The sequence below is a fragment of the Colias croceus genome, chromosome 9, assembly GCF_905220415.1.
Source record: "Colias croceus chromosome 9, ilColCroc2.1".
NCBI lineage: Eukaryota > Metazoa > Arthropoda > Insecta > Lepidoptera > Pieridae > Colias > Colias croceus.
Window position 1 is genome coordinate 5609274 of NC_059545.1, and position 21678 is coordinate 5630951.

At 34.9% G+C, this 21678-nt stretch overlaps 1 protein-coding gene across 1 annotated transcript in view; it reads left to right on the forward strand.

Annotated features, from left to right (window-relative positions):
* Positions 1-21678, forward strand: part of LOC123694255 (3-phosphoinositide-dependent protein kinase 1) — a 72550-nt gene that overhangs the window by 816 nt on the left and 50056 nt on the right. Inside the window, exon 2 of the mRNA XM_045639644.1 lies at positions 1364-1447. The gene's annotated coding sequence lies outside the window, so the exon portion shown is untranslated. The remainder of the gene's footprint in view (positions 1-1363; positions 1448-21678) is intronic.

Genomic DNA, 21678 nt, shown 5'->3' on the forward strand with positions numbered 1-21678 from the left:
ACCTACTTTAATTTGATTTTGCTTCTTGATTATTTTTTAATATAACTATTTCATATCTTCGAAGTACCCAGGTGTGGCCATATAAACCAAGTTGCACTTAGTACCTAATAAAAAATAAATTTGTTTGTTGAGTTGCCTTTACATGTCAAAATATCCAGTTTGTTATTAGCCGGGTTCACACCAAACGATCCATCGATCCCGCGATCGCGATCCAGGATCGCGGAACGTGGATCCGCACAAAAATCCGTATTTATAAAACCTAAGTATAAAACTATACTAAGATTTATCTTAATGTACGGCTGTGAGACTTGGACACTGACACAAAAAGAAGAAGACAAGCTCCTAGTTACTGAAAGGAAGATCCTAAGAAAGATGTTCGGGCCAGTGTTGACAGAAGAAGGGGTTTGGAAATTGGAGGAGAAGGAAAAAAAATTGGTTGCCTGTAAAGTCGGTATACGGGCGAAAGTTTTACGTGACAACGACTTTTTATGTCTGTCTCTCTCGCTCTTAGGCGGGCTAACCATGCCCGCGTGCCTCTTTCGGTGACTCATCGTAACGTTACCGAGCGTTACACTTTTTCATAAGTGACTCCCAGCCGCAACCTAATTTAAGACGTTGTCACGTCAAAAACCTATAGTTAACTTCAAGACCTAATGGCCGAGCCAAACATCATTGGTGACATCAAAGCACAAAGGCTCCGATGGCTCGGCCATGTGGAAAGAATGGGGAAAGATCGAGCAGCGAAACGAGGGTACATACCTGGGACAGTCATCCAGACGCCGTCCGGTTGGACGTCTCAGGTACCGCTGGAAAGACGAAATCGCTGAAGACCTGCGCACCCTCCAGATTGAAAACTGGCAAGAGATGGCGCAGGATAGAGTCAAACGGAGGCTCTTATTGTCGGAGGCCAAGACTCACTTTGGATCCCTGCGCCACTCTAGTAATATAAATAAATAAAATAAATAAATAAAAATTTTATTTTCAAGAAACAGGTACAGCATTATGTTCAGACCCTGACCTTCGAACTAGTGGTAAACTGTGTTTCGAAGGCCAGTTTATGTATATAGTATTCAAACCGCTATTAAACCACGGTTGATATTTTTTGGGTGTCATGTAAATCAGTATTGTTGATTTCTACCAGAACTAGGTACCTACCTTCAACCCCATCCTTTCTTTTTTTTAGCTTTTTTATCCTTCATTACGAAATAGTAAAATGACATAGGTAGGTAGGTATTCAGTGAATGTGGCAGTCGGAGTACATACAATAGTTTCATAGCCACTCAAAAACAAAAGCTTCAATCTTTTATGAGTATAATATCTCAAAATACCATTCATTATTGATGATACTGAATAACTTTTGCAGGCGTTAGAAGAGATCCGAGCATCTACAGGAGGTGATTACTAGGTGAAGGCATTGCACGTACCCAGATCGTGACATCGGAACGAGGTAAGAGTCACCACCTAACATGGTAACTCGGTCATTCAGTATTCGTAAACACTGAATCACGCTGTTTATACCTACTGGACTTTCCTTTGATTGCGCATTAGTTACATGCCTACAGCGCATGGCGTGTTTTGTTTCGTCTTCTAGCACGATCTGTGTAACCCTGTGACACCCACTGAACACTTGGAACTGCCTGAATTACTAGAAATTTGACCCGGAAATCCAAAAGCACGTACTTATTTATATTTGCACGTACCTATACTTACTGTAATATTTTCGAGATAAATATTTTAATGTCTGTTGAATTTTTCTTCGGTTATGTTACATTTAGACTGAACGGTTGGCTTAGTTGGTAGTGGCCCGGCCTTCCAAGCCAGAAGTCGTGGGTTCGATTTCCACCCGGGGCAAATATTTTTATGATGAATATAGGTAGGTTTGCTCTGTGTTTGGGTGTTAATTTATTATCTATATAAGTATTTATTTAAAATTATATATGTATGTTTGTCAGCTATCTTGTTTCCATAACACAAGCGCTAGCGAAAGCTTAGTATGGGATCAAATCGTGCCGTGTGTAAAAATTGTCCTGAAATATTTAAATTTATTATTTACATTTTTTTTCCGAACATGTTTCAGTTAAAACTATAAAATGCACTTCCATCAAGACTAGAAGTTAATGATTCAAAGTTATCATAAAATTAATTTGAAATACTTAATTAATTTTGTGTCAAGTTACCATACACACCATAACACACCAAATGTAACTTAAAACTTATTTTAGTTTCCGCCACTCGTAAGGTTACAGACCTCCTATAACCGTAGACCGATATTCGTCGTCATAACCGTAGACCGCACTAGACCATCTCAAATAACATCGAACTTTTTGGGAGTATCCTATTAAAACGTAAATTTTTATAGGTAGGTACATGCTTGGTACATGATTACTATTTAGCTATTTTAGAACCGATGTAGAAGAAGAGAAGTGGTTAATTTGTAATGCAAATTGCAATATAATTTCTTTGAATTAAAAGATAATACTAAATTGTATTTGCATCGTTCAGCTACATATCTACTCGGGCAGAGTTCAACTAAAATTCTTAACCTAGTAGTCATTATAATATTCACGATAATATTATTCATTGTTTCACTTTACGCACTCATTCATTATAAATCATCATATTACGTTCACTTTGAAATATTAACGTATTTAAAAATAAATTCGCATCTTCCTCCTATACTAATGTTATTTTTCATTGTATTTAATATTTTTTGTGAATTCGATGTTATGAATGCCATGAATTTTTATTCTATTGACTAATAAAAAAGGCGTCAAGCCAGCCCAAGAGGGCCCTTTACAAAATGGATAGAGGAACAAAATTTAACCTTACCTTTAAGAAACTTTGGGCATAATATATAGTTTAGAATTAGCCAAAAAATAATTATTTTAAGAAAATTTGACATCTAGGTAACTTTAAAGATGTAGTAGAGGATCTTACTTTCAACGTCTTACGGTACTTCAAGAAGTTCGTAAAGAGCAAAATACATGGACTCACGAAAGGAAATATTAACATAATATATTTCCTTTCGTGAGTCCATGTATTCAAACAGAAAAAGGATATATCCTTTTTCTGTTGTTTTCTGTTTGAGGTAATGAATTTATCAATGTTATATAATAGTAATTATTTTTGGGAAATTCAAGAAATTATAAATTAGCCAAGGCCAATCGTATTGTTGTTACAATTGAGTATTTGAATAAAAAAAAATTATTGATTTTTTTTATGTATTTTAAAACCTTATTATTAATAATATTGATATTTAATGCAAAAAACACCAAAAAAATTTTTTTTCAATTAATTTTAAGCAATTAAAAATTGATGAAATTTAAATTAAAATCACGACTATAAACGCGCCACGACTGGTCACCATAGATGTGACGTCAAAATGTTTTAGTTGCATACGTTTTTCTATCAACTGAAATGTGTGAAAACTAACATTATGACGTCACACGCGTCCGGGTGACGCTTCGGGAGTTGTCGGTGTGTTTTCGGTACTGGATTCAAAGACTAATTTTTATTTTTAAATATCTTTTGAATTATTGCAAAAAAAAAATTAAAAAAATAGTTTTGTTATAAAACTAATATATAATCTTTCCATTTAGCACAAAAAATTTTTTTATTCAAATACTCAATTGTTAAAAATCAGACAGCACAAGGTGTCCACTGTCCATACCCAAATTAAGAATTGTGATATATGAAGCCAAACAACTATGTTTTCGATGATCTTACTCGCCTTCCTTCAACAAAACAAAATGTCTGCATGTGCCTTTTAACGTAGGAAATTATTTTGGATAATAAGTAATAATTAATTCATCACGTACCTACAATCGTTAGACGTTCCGTGAAAACGGATATCGTACGTGTGACATTTCCTGTGTAAAGTGAAACTAGTAATAACCTTCGGTATGTAGCATGTATGTGTTTACAAACAACACAACGTGACCACGGCGCCCATGAATGCCGCTCTGCCATAATTGCATTCGATGCGAGGCCGCTTCTTTTATAAAGCTTCTCTTCTCGTAAACAGGACGTAATTATTAGACAATGCAGATTTACAAGATAAAACGTCATCGCTCATTCTGTGTATTGAATAATATTATTTGAAAATATGGACTCAATAGGCACCGTCACGCGTCCTACGTACATTATTTGCTCGTAACTATGTTGGCATAAGTCTGTAATAGACAATGTAATATTAAGTTTGCAACACTGTATCTTGAATCTGTATGTCTATGTCCGTTTCCTTTTACTAATGTACTGCCACGCCATATCTTGCTCTGTGCGCCATATTGTAAAAGTCGATATGAAATAAAACTTCACATTATCAAAAGTATTCGCTGTTTTTATTCAACTACAGGTTATGGGCCCAGGCACATACACCTGCTTGTTGTAGATTGGCGTGAGTTGCGACAGCGGAAAGTCTTCGAGAAGGAAAGTGAGGTTATCTCGCGGCGGCGTGCTTGGCTTGGGCGGGCACTGATTATCGAAGAATCGTCGAAATATACTTGTTCCTAGTTGGGAAAGGACAAGGTCGGAATGGAGGGCAACAGTAATAACAACGCCAATGTCATGAAGTTGGAAGGAGCCAGAAATTGGAATATTTGGAAATTTCAAACAACAGTGCAGCTGCGGGGCCTTGGTTGGTTGGACATATTGGAGGGAAAAAGGGTGAAGCCTGAAGTCGCCAGTGAAATACCGGCATGGGAAACAAAAGATGCCAAGGTACAAAGTTTTCTCGTTACACGGATGTCGGAGGAGGCTATGTTACATATAATAACGTGTACAACTTCTGCTGAGATGTGGCGTAAACTTCAAAGCGTTTATGAACAAAAGACTGAGACGAGTGTGCATATTATACAGCAGAGATTCTTCCAATACAGGTTTGAAAAGGGAATGGATATGTCCGTATTTTTGTCAAAAATACAAGAAATGCAGAATACACTGAAACAGATGGGCGAAGAAATATCAGATAGATTTGTAATTACTAAAGTATTAATGTCATTGCCAGAAGAATATAAACATTTCGTTTCGGCTTGGGAGTCGGCGCCGGATAATAAACAAACCTACGATAATTTAGTGGCAAGGTTGTTGATTGAAGAGGAGAGGTTGAAAGACAGAAAGGAATTGCCCGTGCAATCAGCATCGTCTGCGGCTTTCATTGCAAGAGGATCTGATAAAAAGGACATTAAGTGCTATAAGTGTAATAACAAAGGACATTTTCAAAGTGAGTGCCGTAATAAACAAAACAAATCAGAAAATGATAACAAACGAGGTAAAAAGTGTTTTTATTGCAAGAAAATAGGTCATTTAAAAAGTGAATGCTGGTTTAGAAAGAATAAAGACAAAGACAAGAGTGACAATAATAACGCGTTTGTAACCCAGAGTGCCAGTGGACTCTTTCAAAAGGCACAGTGGATAGTGGACACAGGTGCTAGTAACCATATGTGTTATGATCGTGAGTTATTTACGACATATACTCCATCAACATCGGACACCTTTGTTACTGTAGGGAACGGTAACTTATGTAGTGTGCATGGTTCTGGACAGATAGTGCTGCAAGTAAACAATGGCGAAAAATGGATTGATACAACCATAGACTGTGTGCTATTCGTACCGGAATTGAAAACAAACCTGCTATCTGTCAAATGTGTCACAGACAGGGGTTACGTCATGGTTACTAATGAGAACACTTGCAAATTTTTAAAACAAAACAAAGTATGTGCAATATCATATCGTAATCAAGATATGTATTTATTAGAAGTACGTTACAAACATGTTACAGCAAACATGGCTATGGTGCAATCTAGCTTAAATGAATGGCACGAAAAACTAGCACATCAAAACATACAACATGTGAAGAAAGTACTAGCGCAGAATAATATTAAAGCTTCTGATAACTTTGTTGACAACTGCAAGGGATGTTTAGAGGGCAAATCACATCGCCTGCCTTTTTCTACAAGTCAGACGACTACTTCAAGAGTATGTGAATTAATTCATGCGGATGTATGCGGCCCGATGGAGGAGGCTTCCATTGGAGGAGCCAAGTATTTTCTTCTGCTGAAAGATGATTTTTCAAGTTACAGAACAATCTATTTTTTGAAAGGAAAATATGAAGTCAAAGCTTATGTTGAGAAGTTTATAAAAATATGTGAAAATATGACAGGAAATAAAATTTTATATTTTCGGAGTGATAATGGTTTGGAGTTTATTAATAAAGACATGAAGGAAATGTTTGCCCAGTTTGGAATTGTACATCAGACAACAGTAACATACACTCCAGAGCAAAACGGAAAAGCTGAGCGTGAAAATAGAACATTGGTGGAAACAGCTCGATCTTTATTGTACGCCAAGGGATTGCCAAAGAAACTATGGGCTGAGGCGATAAATACTGGATGTTTTGTACTTAACCGAACAGGACTGAGTACTAATAAAGTGAAAACTCCATATGAGGTTTGGACAGGCAAAAGTTATAACATACATGATTTAAAGATCTTCGGAAACCCCGTATTTGTCCATATCCCGAAAGAAAAGAGAACTAAATGGGACTCAAAAGGTGAAAGTGGAATTATGGTTGGCTATGGAGAGGACACAAAAGGATACAGAATATTCTTTGAGAAAAACAATACCGTTCAAATAAAAAGAGATGTGATATTTTTAAAATGCTCAAAAGAAATTGATTATAATATAGTATTGAACGATGAACAAGAAAAGGGAGAAATGCCAAGCCAAAATGTGGAATTGCAATTACCAGAGGAAGAATCAAGTGCTTCAAGTTCTGAAGATTGTGATGATGATAGTGTTTATGAACCAGCTAATAGTGAGGACTGCACTGATGATGACACAGAGGTCTCAGAGCCACAGAGAAGGGAACCTAGTCAGCGTAAGAAAAAGCGAACATCATTCTACACATGCAATAATGTAGTTTTGTTAAATGAGGATGAGCCGAGAACGTACCAAGAAGCTATGAGGCATGAAAATGCATCAGAATGGCAAAAAGCGATGCAAACAGAGCTGAACACTCTAGCAGAAAATAGGACATGGGAATTTTGTCAGAAGCCTGATGATTGTAAGGTAATTTCTAGTAAATGGGTATTCAAAATTAAGTATATTAATGGGGTAAAGCAATACAAGGCCAGATTAGTAGCTAGGGGATTTGAGCAAAACAATGATATTGATTATAATGACATTTATGCACCAGTGGCAAAGTTAACCACATTTAGATTGTTTGTATCTGTTGCTACTTTGTTAAAATTACCAATCCATCAAATGGATGTCACTGGGGCATTTCTGTATGGTGAAATTAAGGATAATGTGTACTTACAGCTACCAGAAGGAGCATTTAATAGTAATAATAATGTTGTTAAATTACATAAGTCTTTATATGGCCTTAAGAAGTCTCCTAAACACTGGAATGACAAGTTTAACTCAGTAATGACACAGGAAAATTTTGTAAAATCTAAAGCTGATTCGTGTCTTTATGTAAAGAGCAATGATAAATGTAAAATTTATGTACTACTGTATGTTGATGATATTTTGACATTTGGTACAGATGAAACTAGTGTAAATGAGTTTAAAAGTATGTTGTGTAAAAAATTTAGAATGAAGACTTTAGGTTTCATATCTGATTTTATTGGTATTAATGTTAAACAAAATTTAGAGACAGGTGTAACTGAGTTATCACAAAAGGAATATTTATTAAATGTTTTGAAGCGTTTTCATATGGAAAATTGTAAGCCTGTATCATCTCCTATCGATCAAAATTTGTATTCAGTCAGAACTGTGACGAAAAGTCAGATAAAGGTATAGAAAACTTATGTAGACAAATAATAGGATGTCTCATGTATGCAGCATGTGGTACAAGGCCTGATTTATGTATATCTGTATCTATCCTTAGTAGGTATCAAAATAAAGCTAATAATATGTTATTGTCATCATTGAAGAGAGTGCTAAGATATATAAGACATACTTTAGATTATAAACTTGTTTACAAATGTAATAATAATGGTAAACTCATAGGTTATTGTGATGCTAACTGGGGTGGAGATTTAGTTGATAGGAAATCCACCACTGGTTTCTGTTTCATGTTTAATAATTGTTTAGTCTCTTGGTGCTCCAAGAAACAATGTTCAGTAAGCCTTTCTTCAACTGAATCCGAATATATCTCTATGAGTATGGCTGGAGGTGAGGCGTGTTGGCTAATAAACATATTGAAAGATCTTTTTCCTAATGTAAATATGTGTCCTGTTACTATTATGTGTGACAATCAGTCCGCTATTAAGGTAGCCAGTACTGAATGTATTAAAAGACTAAAACATATTGATATACGTTACCATTATGTTAGAGAGTTAATTAATAAAGGAAAGATTGTTGTTAAATATGTTAAGACTGAGGATCAGTTGGCAGATGCCTTAACTAAGCCTGTAAATGCTTTGTTATTATTAAAATTTGTTAATATTAGTATGTGTAACATAAGAGAGTAACTTTTAGTTGAGAGTAATTAATATTACATTGAAGGGGGGTGTTGGCATAAGTCTGTAATAGACAATGTAATATTAAGTTTGCAACACTGTATCTTGAATCTGTATGTCTATGTCCGTTTCCTTTTACTAATGTACTGCCACGCCATATCTTGCTCTGTGCGCCATATTGTAAAAGTCGATATGAAATAAAACTTCACATTATCAAAAGTATTCGCTGTTTTTATTCAACTACAAACTAAATCAGTAATTTCTCGTAGGACGCGCCACTGGTCGGAGGAAGATTTTTCTCCTCACATCATAATTTATATTTTACTATTTTACTAATTTGATGGGTTTGGATATTGTCTTACGGCTATTATTGGTATAATAAAGTATTTCGACGTTTATACGTAACAAAATTTTAACGAAGAATTGAAATACAAAACTAATGAAGAAAGCGCGGCGCCATTAAAACCACTATTATTTAGCGTAAGCCAGGGAAAAACTGCATCACTACGACTTTTCCACTTCCTTGCTGCATTGTTTTTTCTCAATTCGCGGCGATGTTAGTTGTTTCGAATGAGAAACATCGAGAACAACCCGCTAGACGGCAAGTCTTCACAACAGTCTAGATACCACCTTACGGTAAATGAGAATTGCAACTTTCTACGTTACATAACTGTTTTGCGTTCGTTTTGGAGTGGAATGGTGTCATAATCGCGAACACAGCCTGTTTACAAAGGAGCCGACTTTAATTGAACGTTCCAACTTCCAACAGAATTCTGTATTAACAAAAAATATCTTCAGAATTCCAATCCTTGTTTCTTGAATTTTTTAATTAAAGAAGTAAAGTCTCGTTTTTAACAAAAGGCAGTATTTCTGATTCTAACAAATAAAATTTCTAAAAAGTGTCATATTCTTTACGTATAAATAGCACATAGTGAAATTTAAAATTTCTTTTCTGAACCAAATGTAAATAGTAGAAAGTCGACAATCCATTCATGCTGCATGCTTCAGTGATTGCATTTTTGGCGGAATATCATACCACGTCTCAGTAGAAAACATGATAGAGAGCGGTTTTATAACCACAAGTGTTGACTGTTGACAAATAGTTTTTATTATGAGACGTTTTAAATAAATTGTGCATTATACTGAAAGGTTTTTAGACGCGTAATGAAATGCCGACGACTCGGATTCAGATTGACGTGCCAACATTTTATCGAGTAGATTTGGCTTAGTTAACTAATTTAAAATTGTAATTAGGCACCGAAAATATCATAGAAGCTATAAAACCGAGCTAAATTTAACTCACCTTTCGTTGGTATTTTACTTGTTCGTCTTAAATCGAACATTTGAATAATACAATTTTCTTATGGATTCGGTTGTTAACATGAGCAGATACAAAGTATGGTTCGACAATATCTACAGGCAACATTATCAAAACTTTATAAATATTTTTTGCAATCGTATTGACGAGATAACATTATACGTTCCTATAATCGTCGAGATTGTTAGATTGCTAAGTCTAGCTCAAAGTTCAGTCTGAAATTCAATCCGATGGCTATCCATCCATAAAATATCTATATATTTTATTACAGAAAAACATTGGTCGTTTTATTTATAGAAAATGAAAGCTAAGTGGAGTAGTGACACCGAGCATCGAGGGCTCTCGGAATGCGAGTGCGTTGCGCAAGGTGTTTTGACGGCGGAGAGCTGTTACTTCATTGTTACACACCTCTGGGTCGTGTTTGTCTACCAGCAGTGAAAACATAGCGCTCTTAGTTGTTTATAACTGGATCAAACTCGACAGGAGTCAATTTATCCACGCAAAGAACTAGTTGATTATTTAGGTACTCTATGCTGATCCAAAAAAATTACCTTATATATATCGTTAATGCTGTTGTTTTTATTTTTAATTACCTACTCTATTTAGTACAGACGTTTTAAGCCACAGTTTGCGTGAGACTTCATTTATGATGATATAGTCATTCGCAAGTAGGTTACATTTTTGTTAACTAAACTGAAACGTGTACTGTCATAAACATTACACAGTACACACGTCTTTCATTTCTTTAGTTAATGAGAAATTCGTAGTAATTACTTTTGATCTTAGAAAAATTATTTGTCACTATATTTTTATATGATAAGCAAATGTTATACAAAAAGTACAAAACCTTTTTCATCGTTATTTAAATTGTTAAACTTATCGTGTGTCAATTATCATAGTGTTCAAATAACAGTAACATAAATAATGTGTATTGCTGCAAATGGAATGTCTAGCTGATAGACAAAGTACATTGTGAACAGGATCCAATATTCTCTCCAGCCCGCACGCGTTGCCTTCGTGTCGACAGCCTTGCCAGAGGCGGAGATTTGCAAAACAACGATTGCACAATCAACTTCGACTACGACTCGAGCTTTAGTCCGCTCTTGTCGCTATCTATATTTAAAAATTCAATAAATAATAAGGTAAATAAATACTCAAAGCATTCTCGCCTCTTTATACCCGCATATAAGTCGTCGAAATCTGAATACATTAATATCGCACTTGCGTTTTTACTTTGTCATCGTAATGCTGATTTGTAAATATGATTATCTATTTATATTCCAATGACGGATGTTGTTAGATATAAATAGTTTGCAACGAAAGGTAAAACCCCTTTGTTTTTATCAAAAGGTTAATGCATATCAAATTGGTTTTGAATAGCCTATTAAATATGTACTAAATATTTGAATGTTAATGTTTTTAAAGATTATAAATTAATTTGTGAATACCAACTGTAATGATTAGTTTTGATCAATGGATCAACGGCATTTTTAGGACTTTGAACTAGCATTACAAGAAGAAATTCTAGTTTTTTCAAATTTTTCATATTTTTATAAAATTTGAAGCAAATGATGATTTCTCTACATACCTACCTACTCTATACTATAAATAGCTTAATATTATGTGCATTTTGCAATAGCACTGGTTTGTTTATTTTTAGGTATGATTTTCCGTGTAGGTAACGTTTCACCTTGCATAAGCGATGGCGCTTCAATTTCCTGTTTGTGATGGCTTTTTGATTGTATTCGTTTGTTTTGTTTGTTTCAATGCTAATAGTACATTTAACATGTTTTTGTTACTTGTTGACGTTGCTCAATTCAAAAGGCCGCGGCAAGGTCGGCGCGCTGTCAGTCACATTCCGACTCTGAGTACCAACTGTAAACTGCATTGACGGAGTATTCACGTCGTGAGATAATTCTAACATTCACACGCTGTCACATAAGGTATTATTAAGTAAACAACAAAGGAAACTCCACGGGAACGTCTCACAGTTTATCTATCTGTATTTTTTCTCACTTCCGTATGTGAAATTCTCATATTATCGGAGATTTAGCATGCACACTTTCACTAAAGTTTTACATGTTAGTATGTAGTTTCTATTATAGGTATGCATTGTATTGATATGCCGAAAAATTATAATAATATGTATAATGTTTGTTATATTATTGTAGGTACTTAAATTTCAATGATAAACGGGGTTTTACCGTTGATGTAATACATTCCGGCACAATTGCTGCATATATGTTATGTTCTGCTTGTAAGTTAAATGGGTCTTGTTTATGATAGGAGAATTTCACAATTATTCATTACTAGGTTTCCGTCCGCGGCTTCGCCCGCGCAGTCAAAGAAAAACCCCCATAGTTCCCGTTCCTATGGGATTTCCGGGATTGCGTCATTTTCCCGGGATAAAAAGTACCCTATGTCCTTTCTCGGGTATCAAAATATCTCCATACCAAATTTCATGAAAATTGGTTCAGTAGTTTAGGCGTGATTTAGTAACAGACAGACAGACAGAGTTACTTTCGCATTTATAATATTAGTATGGACTAGCGGTCCGCCCCGGCTTCGCCCGTGGTACATAATATTTACGTTTTATCTACATAAGAACCATCCTCATACTTCTAGGAATATAAGAAAAAAAATTATCGAAAACGGTACAGCCGTTCACACGTGATGCTGTGACAACGCGAAACGGGTTTCATTTTTATATATATATGTTACCGGAAATGTATGAAATCAAGGAATTGTATAGAATTCCTAGGAAATGTGTACAATTCCGATACCATTTAGGAAATGTATAAAATATTGTTTAAAAAACTATTTAATGCATGCATATCCTAGGAAATGTATAATCTTCCTAGGAATTGTATACAATTCCTATATCGTATTAGGAAATGTGTAAAGTAAATGCTTTCTGTAATAAAACACGTTGTTATTTTTTTTTATTATAGCTCTTATTGATACAATCGGGTAACAGTCATACCGTAAAATTGTAATAATAGGTATTATGTTCATATTATTATCTTCGATCGTTCGATCTTCGTTGACGGAGCCCCGCTTCGCGGGGCTCCTATTTCTGTGTTTTTTTTTTTTTAACAAACCTAACCTAACCTAACCTAACGGCTAACCTAACCTAAACCTAACCTAACTTTGAGGGCGAATATCTCGGCTATTTTTGATTTTAGAGAAAAGTTGTTCCTATAAAACATGCTTATATAAGCGTAATCTTTACGATAAAACAATAATAAATAGGTGTTATAATGACACCAACTCCATCAAAATTTTTTTAAAGTCCTGCGCCCCCTTTGCTTTAGTCCAACCGAAATGTGTATAAAATAATTTATTTCACACATTTCCTTACGATTTTAGGAATTGTATACATTTCCTAGGAATTGTATACAATGACGGATTACATACATTTCCTGTAACATATACATATATAGATTTAATTACTGATTTATTTCATTTGTATGTATAATAAATTATGATTAGTCAGCTATTAGTAATCAACTTCAATTCACTCAAAGACTAAGTATTTGGAAAGTGGAGACTTTATTTTTAAATCTAATTATTTTTTATCTGAAATATTTGTAAAAATATTCCCTCCCTCATTCAGCATTCTCAACAATAAGCGCAACATACGCAATCGAAATAATGAACTGTCATATCAAGTCACTAATCATTCGAAGGGCTATCTAGTTAGGACTTAACAAACACAGTTTACCACATATTGTCAGCGTACACCGGTTGTTTTGAAATCGTGTCACAAGATCGCCGGCTCTCATTGGCTCTGGGTTTCACGCGGCCGTCATGTGCCCATTGCATTCTATACTCTAATGTATCTATAGAATTTTTGAATTTATCAATAATCTTATGATCATGACGTTCGAAGTTAACAATTTGGAATTTGAACGTCACGAAGGCTGTCTTATATTATGTATCTGAGAAAATACATTCTATTTCAACTTATTTTTAACGGCTTACTAATGAGTTGTGATGACATAGTTATTATGACTGTAACCTTTGAAGTATGTTTTATTATCTGTAAATCGTTTTTATATTTTTGAAGTATTTTTTATTTCGTCAATAATTGAGTGACTAGAATAGCTCTCAATATTGCCTGTGTTCTCATTACCGTTTTGTTTAGATCGTGTTTACTCGTTGGCTGCGCCTGCGCCGCCAAGACGGTTGCAAGTGGGCTAAGGTCGCTAGCGTGCATTTTTCATCGCTCGTACTTGCCTGTGTAACAAAACCGTGCAACCGCTTAACCTCATTGTTTCTAACTTTTTACTCACGGATATTGTAAGGTCACGAGGAACTATTTTGCTAAAAAAATTATATTATTGTATCTATTGTTAGTTCGTTTACGTAAAAATTAATTTATATTTAATTATAATTTATATTTTATTAATTTACGTAAAATTCGAATAAATAAATAAATGTTAATATTGCATTTGTATGCAAAAGTTAATTTAAATATTACTATGTATTTGTATACATAGTAATATTTAAATTAACTTTAAAGTGATTTCTGAAACTGAATTAAATGAAAAAATTCTGCAAATAACTTTGAAATTTTATTGAATAAAATTTTATGACTCATCTTTTTGGTTTTAATGGATGGAATATTTTCATTAATAAAAACTGAATGGAGAACTTTGGAGAAAAGCCAAAGGGAAAACATGTTACATTGTGAAATTTGTTTGCGTGTTTAGAATTTCGACGTTCAGTGGTCGCTTATTCGATCACAATCTGGGTCATTCGATGCTATACTCTCCGTAAGACAATCATCTGCTCTATAACGGTTACAATTGTAGTATTATAAGGGACTAGTGATATCACTTTACAACGGCACTAATAAAAGACAAGGCAACGGAACATGAAACCATAACAAAAAACTGGAACGTTCAATTGTATACCAAACAATAGTGTAATTTGATGAAGTAGGACGTAAAATTCTGAAATAGAATATAATTTTTAAGAGGAGCGTTTACGTCGGCGGAGATGCATGATTCATTCGTTGCACCGCTCCGCCCCCGGCCGAAGGAATTTAGGTCACCAGCCCGTGATGGTTTGTTTGGGTTCTGTCAAATTAGTTTGTTTCAAACTTTTACTTCAATATCAACCTCTTACCCATTTAAATTGCGCTACCATGCTATCAATGTTTACTCACATAGATATCGTTGTTTGGCGTTTTGTACAAACCCGCATATTTTACAGTATACGCAATGAATGATTGTTATTTTCCTGTTTACAAATTATTTTTTGTCAACAGGGAAAAGTTACGTATGACTGCCTCGATATTGGTACAATGGAAATTGCATAAGAGCTATGAGATGTGCTAGATTTTCCTCTGTAAAGTTTGATGGAAAAGTAAGTTTCCGTCTGACAGAACAATTTATTTACTTGTTAATAATGAAAAAAAAAAAACAGTTTTACAGACTTTAAAAGGTTTTCATATGGGGTCATAGCACTTACACAAAGAGTAATACGGGAATTACAGAGGAAACTTCTTGTTTGGGTATGTTGACATTTGTTGCTGAAGCCAAACAGGATATTCGTTGTCATTATTTATAAACAAGCAAGCTTATATTGAACTCAAGGCAACAAAAAATAAGGTGACTGTTGTGTTGTTTTCATTCCATTTAATAAGTTCACGCTGTATGCATGCATAGCACAAACAATATATATTCTTTTAATTGCTTTCATTTCTGCAACTACAATTGAAAACAGCATTATATATTTTATAGTCAGCACCGTTGCAGAAATCTTATTTTGAACATAGCTTTGAATAAGGCTTTGAACATAGTATCTTAAAAAATATGCATACAAAACTTCCTGAATCTATTTTAAAAAGATTTTAAACCATAAATTTGGTACCTATATTTTATTGATCTTTTCTGAGAGAAAACATTAATTTATTGTGCAATTAATAATTATTATTTAACAGTCTTTAAAATGATTAAGGTGATTGTATCGGAAAAGTTTTGATTATTTATTTGAAAATGTAAGCAATGCAGAAATGATTTTGCAGATACACCTAAATAATGTAGGTGGGTTATGGTGGGGATGGCCTAGTCGCCTGAAAATGGGTCACTTGCCCACGCTGTTTCGGTTTGTTTGGGCCTTCAGTATTGATTCAAATAAACCGGTTCCAAAATGTGCGCACGCAGCAGCGCCATAATGTGTGGCCTATGCAGTACATGCAAGCATTTCGAAACTGTGTCAAATTGTACACAGCTATAACCAAACAAAATTACGTACCCGCCATGCACGGACAAATTGGATTTCATATAAGAAATATTTAGTCCGATATTTTAGTTATAAAAAAAGTAGGGGTCAAGGATTGTAGAAAAATTGTTTAATTCCAACTTTAACAATATGATTGTATCATTCAACCAAGGTAAATTCTCGCGTTCTCAGACTAAATCTGTGCGCATGTGTGTGCGTGTTTTAATAGATAATCACTAATTACGAAACCTTTGTAGTGCGCAGTAACTATAAATAGGTACAATAAATAACATAGGCTTAGTGAGGTGACAGGTTTAAAGGCGTCTAGCGTAGGCATGTTAGTAGGTTGACGAGCTGCGCGACAGCCTGCGACATACAAACAACTAGGCCACGGCTACTAGCTACCGATCTTGATTGCCGTAGTAATTTTACTGCTTAAATAGCGCTTTTAAATACGCGTGTATACTTCACTTAATCACAACAATTTTATGCATGCATCGTAATCTTGTTTTCTAAAGAAATTCACGGTAGCTCGTATTTAGTAATTCCTTTTGCTTTCTTGTAAAGGTATATTACATTACATAATTGTTTACAGTATTTTTAATCAAATACTCTATCGCTATTTGCGGACTGTAAAGCAAAATATAGATAACACTACATATCATAATACATGAGAGCAGAAATTATGCAATGTGGTGCAATGAATGGATATTACATATAGGACGCGTTGCAGAATATCGTCTGGTAAACGGTCGAAAAGCGCATGCGTCCGTTCCAATGTCCCCAGACCTCTCGGGTAGCACTTCGATTGCATTACGTAGAAGCTACGTGAAACGTCGAAACGTAATCGTAAGTAGGTCGGCGGGTAGTGCGCGCGCAGCGGCGTCCTCCGCCCCGCGCCCTGGCGAGGCTCGGCGACGTCACTATTGATCGCCCACGTGGCGCCGTAAATGACGTAGCGTTGTCGCGTCAATAGTACACCCAGCCACCCCAACCACCCCTGTAGCTGTCGCCGCAGTCACCCCACGCCACCCTGTCCCACCCAGCTCTAGTTTGCATTCTGCAGTAAATAACCGTGTGCGTAAGCAAACTACCCTTGCTGTTTGAAAATCATTTTCCATAAGATACTACCTACGCTCAATGAGGAACTTTCTAGCGTTTAATAAAGTACATCATCCCGTAAGAGTTTTGATACATATATGTTGGTTTTCTTCCAAGAACACCTATTATAGATATAGGTACTAGAGGTAGTGCTGCTTGATCTATATGTATATTATATACTATATACCTATGGCTATACTATTAAATCTAAGTTCTTACGTAACGCTGTTGGTAACAATAAAGCGATTTACTAATGAAATCGTAACGTACGTGTACGTAACGGCTCACGTAAAATTATTGTTCAGTGGGTAAATAAAGTACCTAGGAAGTACCTAATGACTTCATCAAAACGTTGAAGGAGGCTTGAATAAATATGTACATACCTATATATAGCTCTCAAAATTTCCAGTGTAAATTTCAGACATCTAATAAAATAAAATTGTTATGTAATCCTCTACGTAAGAAATCATTATTTGTAGCATTTGATGTCATACCCACGCAACTTATTCTTATGGGCTTACACAAAGAATGGAAAAAAATGTTTAATTAACCTTTGGCAATAAAAAATATATATATTACCAGTAATTAATAAAAACTAATTTCACTTTTCCTTGAAAATAATTATTATGCAAATAGGTAATTGTTTATGGATTGGTGTTTATTTGTACAGCAATAGCGTCACAAAAACTGAAAATGAATCCTTACATCCGCTAACTGGTCAAGGTTCACGAAGCAGACTCGTGACGTTCTATTGAAAATTGCGCAGTATCTAAATACAGTTTTGCATAATCTCTTGCAACTGAACGCAACTAACAAATGTACATTTATTGTTAATCAAATGAAAAAATAAAGCTGCATTATATATTTTAGTTTCTAATATGAAATCTAATTACTAAATTGGGCAGAAAAAATTTCAATAACAAAATTTTGTAAACCAAAAACAAAATTATTCACTTTTCCGGCAAATGAAGCAACCGTTTTTCTTGATTTGTTATTATACAAAAAAGTGCAGTCGTTTTGCTAAATTGTTTTGCATAGTGATGCAAACATGTTTTTATATTAATGTTTACATACTTTATAATGGCAGAAAACAAAGATTAACAGTTTAATGTTTATGTTTTGTAATAGTTAGCATATACTTGGTGAGGCGGCATTTAATTTGCATGGCCTTTTTATTAAATTGCATCTTAGTGCTATAGGTTTACCTAATGGGTCGCAGAGGCGTCGAAAAGGGCATAGGTCGTGGTGCAGTGCAGCTGCACTGTGGGCGGCGGTGGGCCACGGGGGCGTCTTGTGGGCGGGCGGGCACTGCGTTATATAAGCACATTGCTGTATTTACATGCCGGGTTCCGCTAATGCCGAAGGTTGTTGCGCATAAGGTCGACAGTCTGGGTCAATTTGCGGCACGATTGCGCCGTTTTTATAGACATATAGCGTTATGCGAAAATGGCGTGCGGCCATGAATATAATTTTCTACCAACTATTTTTATAAAATAAGCTATTTCGTCAATAACAAAATCAGACAGAATCTTTGGAAATGTTTACAGTTTAAGGCGAAATTCGCACTCGGCTCATTCACGCCTATTTGCTCAACATGAATCATTTTGAGTCATCTCGTGCTGTATGCATCATTGCGACCTTCTTTCCAACTAAGCTTTAATGAATAAAGGACGCCCATTTTTAGACAATCTTAATCGTGCATCTCATGACCTAGATTGTAAAGAAATTCCTGTCGCAATTTACCACCAAGCCTTAAACCGATCTTAACAGTGGACTTGGGTTTGTCACAGAAGATCTTTAAGAACTTAGATGGGTAAAGATGATTTTGCGTTAAGATGTTATGATACCTATACTAATTGGGTAACCACGTGTTTTATTTATTTTCATATCAAAACATTTTCTCAACTTGGCACTATCGGAACCCTACCTTCTGTTATACTATGTTGTTACTCATGCTTGTGTGGTTTTGCATATCGGAATACTGAAGTAACGATAGATCTAGCACGTACCAAGAACGTGGAGCTTACGGTCATTGTTATGACAGATTATTATTGGTTTCCAATCACTCCGATAGCTGCGGCGCCAATTCCACTTATTTATGTCATCCTCATATCGAAACTGATTGTACAAAACACATGGGCGTTAGATAGCCGCAATCGCTCTTATCGTTTCAGAATTCAGTGGAATCAGATAATGTTTTTAAAAACACGATGCAAGCGAAATAATCGATAACGTAAATGTATTGTGCTATTGGAGCTAACATTATTGTAGCAACGTTGAACGTAGTGACGCACACCGTTGGCACGTGCAACGATGAAATATTGTCGTGGCGCCGCCAACGCTTGGATTCTTCTGACTTCTCATGTGATGATTGCATAATGAGTTTACTTGACCATAGGATAGGTAATGTTTTCTGAGGCCATGGTTGTAATTATTTACAGCTAATGTACAATCGTCATAGTTATATTTAACTTTGGTCTTTTGCGATTCTGTTTATATGATTTATTTTTATTAATGAGTGGTAATTAAACTTTTTGTTATGTTATAGAAATTAGAAACCATCAAATGAGGAAATTTTTATCCCTGTGTGTATTTCGTAAATTGGTTTATGTTGTTATCAAACATGTTTTTTTCCTCCACTGACTATTAAAACCGTTTTATTATAATTTTATCAGCGGTAATAAAAATAATATCAATGAATGCCTATGGAACATAAAATTACATAACAATGCGCTACTATAATTTTACTTTAGTGTGCGATTTTCATCACGTTTAATGATGTTTACCATAATATGGAAATCAATCTTATTTTATTTGAAACTACATATTAATTTAATCATTATAGTCTATATAACATTGTACGAAGTTAAACAGCTTGCTATGAGTCTTCTCTTAATTATTCGATTGCGCAAGGTAAAGGCACACATATACAATATACATTTAGGTTATATAAATACCATAACCCTTGTGATAACAGAAATTATACGTCAAATGCTTACGTAAAAAACCTTATCACTGTTTTTTCAAGTAAGTACACACATACGTTTACAATACAAACTACAGTGGTAGGATAAATACATTGATAATTAAGTACCACTTTTTTTTTATTTTGTAGACAATATTCAAACTTTAATGACTTGACACATTAATTATTATTATTCATTGCGTAATTATGACTTGCGATTATATACCAGGCGATGTTATATCATATCGTCAGCCCTAGACTACAGGCCCGTATAGAAAAAAAATATGGGTCATTTGAACCACCAGGTGAACTATCTAGAACGATATAAGAGCATAAAATAATAAGTTCCCGTACAGGGTCAAATGACCTTACAGCTCTATAAATCAAGAATACGATGAAATTAAGATGATTATTGGATTTTTAACCGACTTCAAAAAAAGGAGGAGGTTATCAATTCGGCCGGTATGTTTTTTTTATGTATGTACACCGATTACTCCAAGCTTTCTGAACCGATTTACGTGATTCTTTTTTTGTTCGATGCGGGATGGTGTCGAATTGGTCCCATAAAAATTTTATTCGCATAGGCCCAGTAGTTTTTATTTTATGGGCATTTTTGCAAGTGCAAGTTTGAAGTCGGTTGTTTTTAACGCAGTTATCACTTGTTCTATTATTCATTTAGAAGAACAATCATTTTTTGACGGCATTGCTTTTAATAGTACTTTTGAGTGCTAGATAATGTTTTGGAACCGAAGCCGTACTTTGTGAAAATCACCCCCTGGAGTGGGTAAAGAGAGGGGATTGCAACTCTCGATTTTTTCCCTTTGTGCCCATGATTTTTGTACGGCGTTGCGGAATAATGGATTAAAAGCAGTATTGAAATAGTTTGACACAGATGCCGTACATAATCAAATGACCAAATTTACCCCTGAAATTCTCGGAAAATAAATAAAAAATTCCGACTTTGTGGACCACCATTTTTGTACGGCACTAAGCGTTTTCTTATTATTTTTAATGGATCTATCGGTGGTTAAGAATGCCGTACAAAAATATATGACCAAAATTTACCGAGTCTACCTGTACTTTTGAATTCTCATCTGCACTCAGTTGGACAGCTTACAAGTTACAAGTGACGGCATAGTGCTGAATCTTATAAAATTTATGCTTTTATATCGTTCTAGATAGTTCACCTGGTGGTTCAAATGACCCATATTTTTTTTCAATACGGGCCTGTAGTCTACCCGTGTTTTGTTAACGTTTACGTAAATATACTAATTTAGATTTTTTCGCATTTAACAACGTATTTATATTATACTAAACTACAGGCCCGTGTTGAAAAAATTATGGGTCATTTGACCCACCAGATGACCTATCTAGAACGATATAAGAGCATTAAATAATAAGATTCAGCACTATGACATCACTTGTAAGCTGTCCACCTTAGTGCAGATGAGAATTCGAAAGTTCAGGTAGAGATTTTTTCCTCTTGTCTCCATTATTTTTGTACGGCGTTGCGGTATAATGGATTAAAAGCAGTATATAAATAGTATGACACAGGTGCCGTACAAAAATTAGAAGTTTTATATGCTTTGTTTTAACCT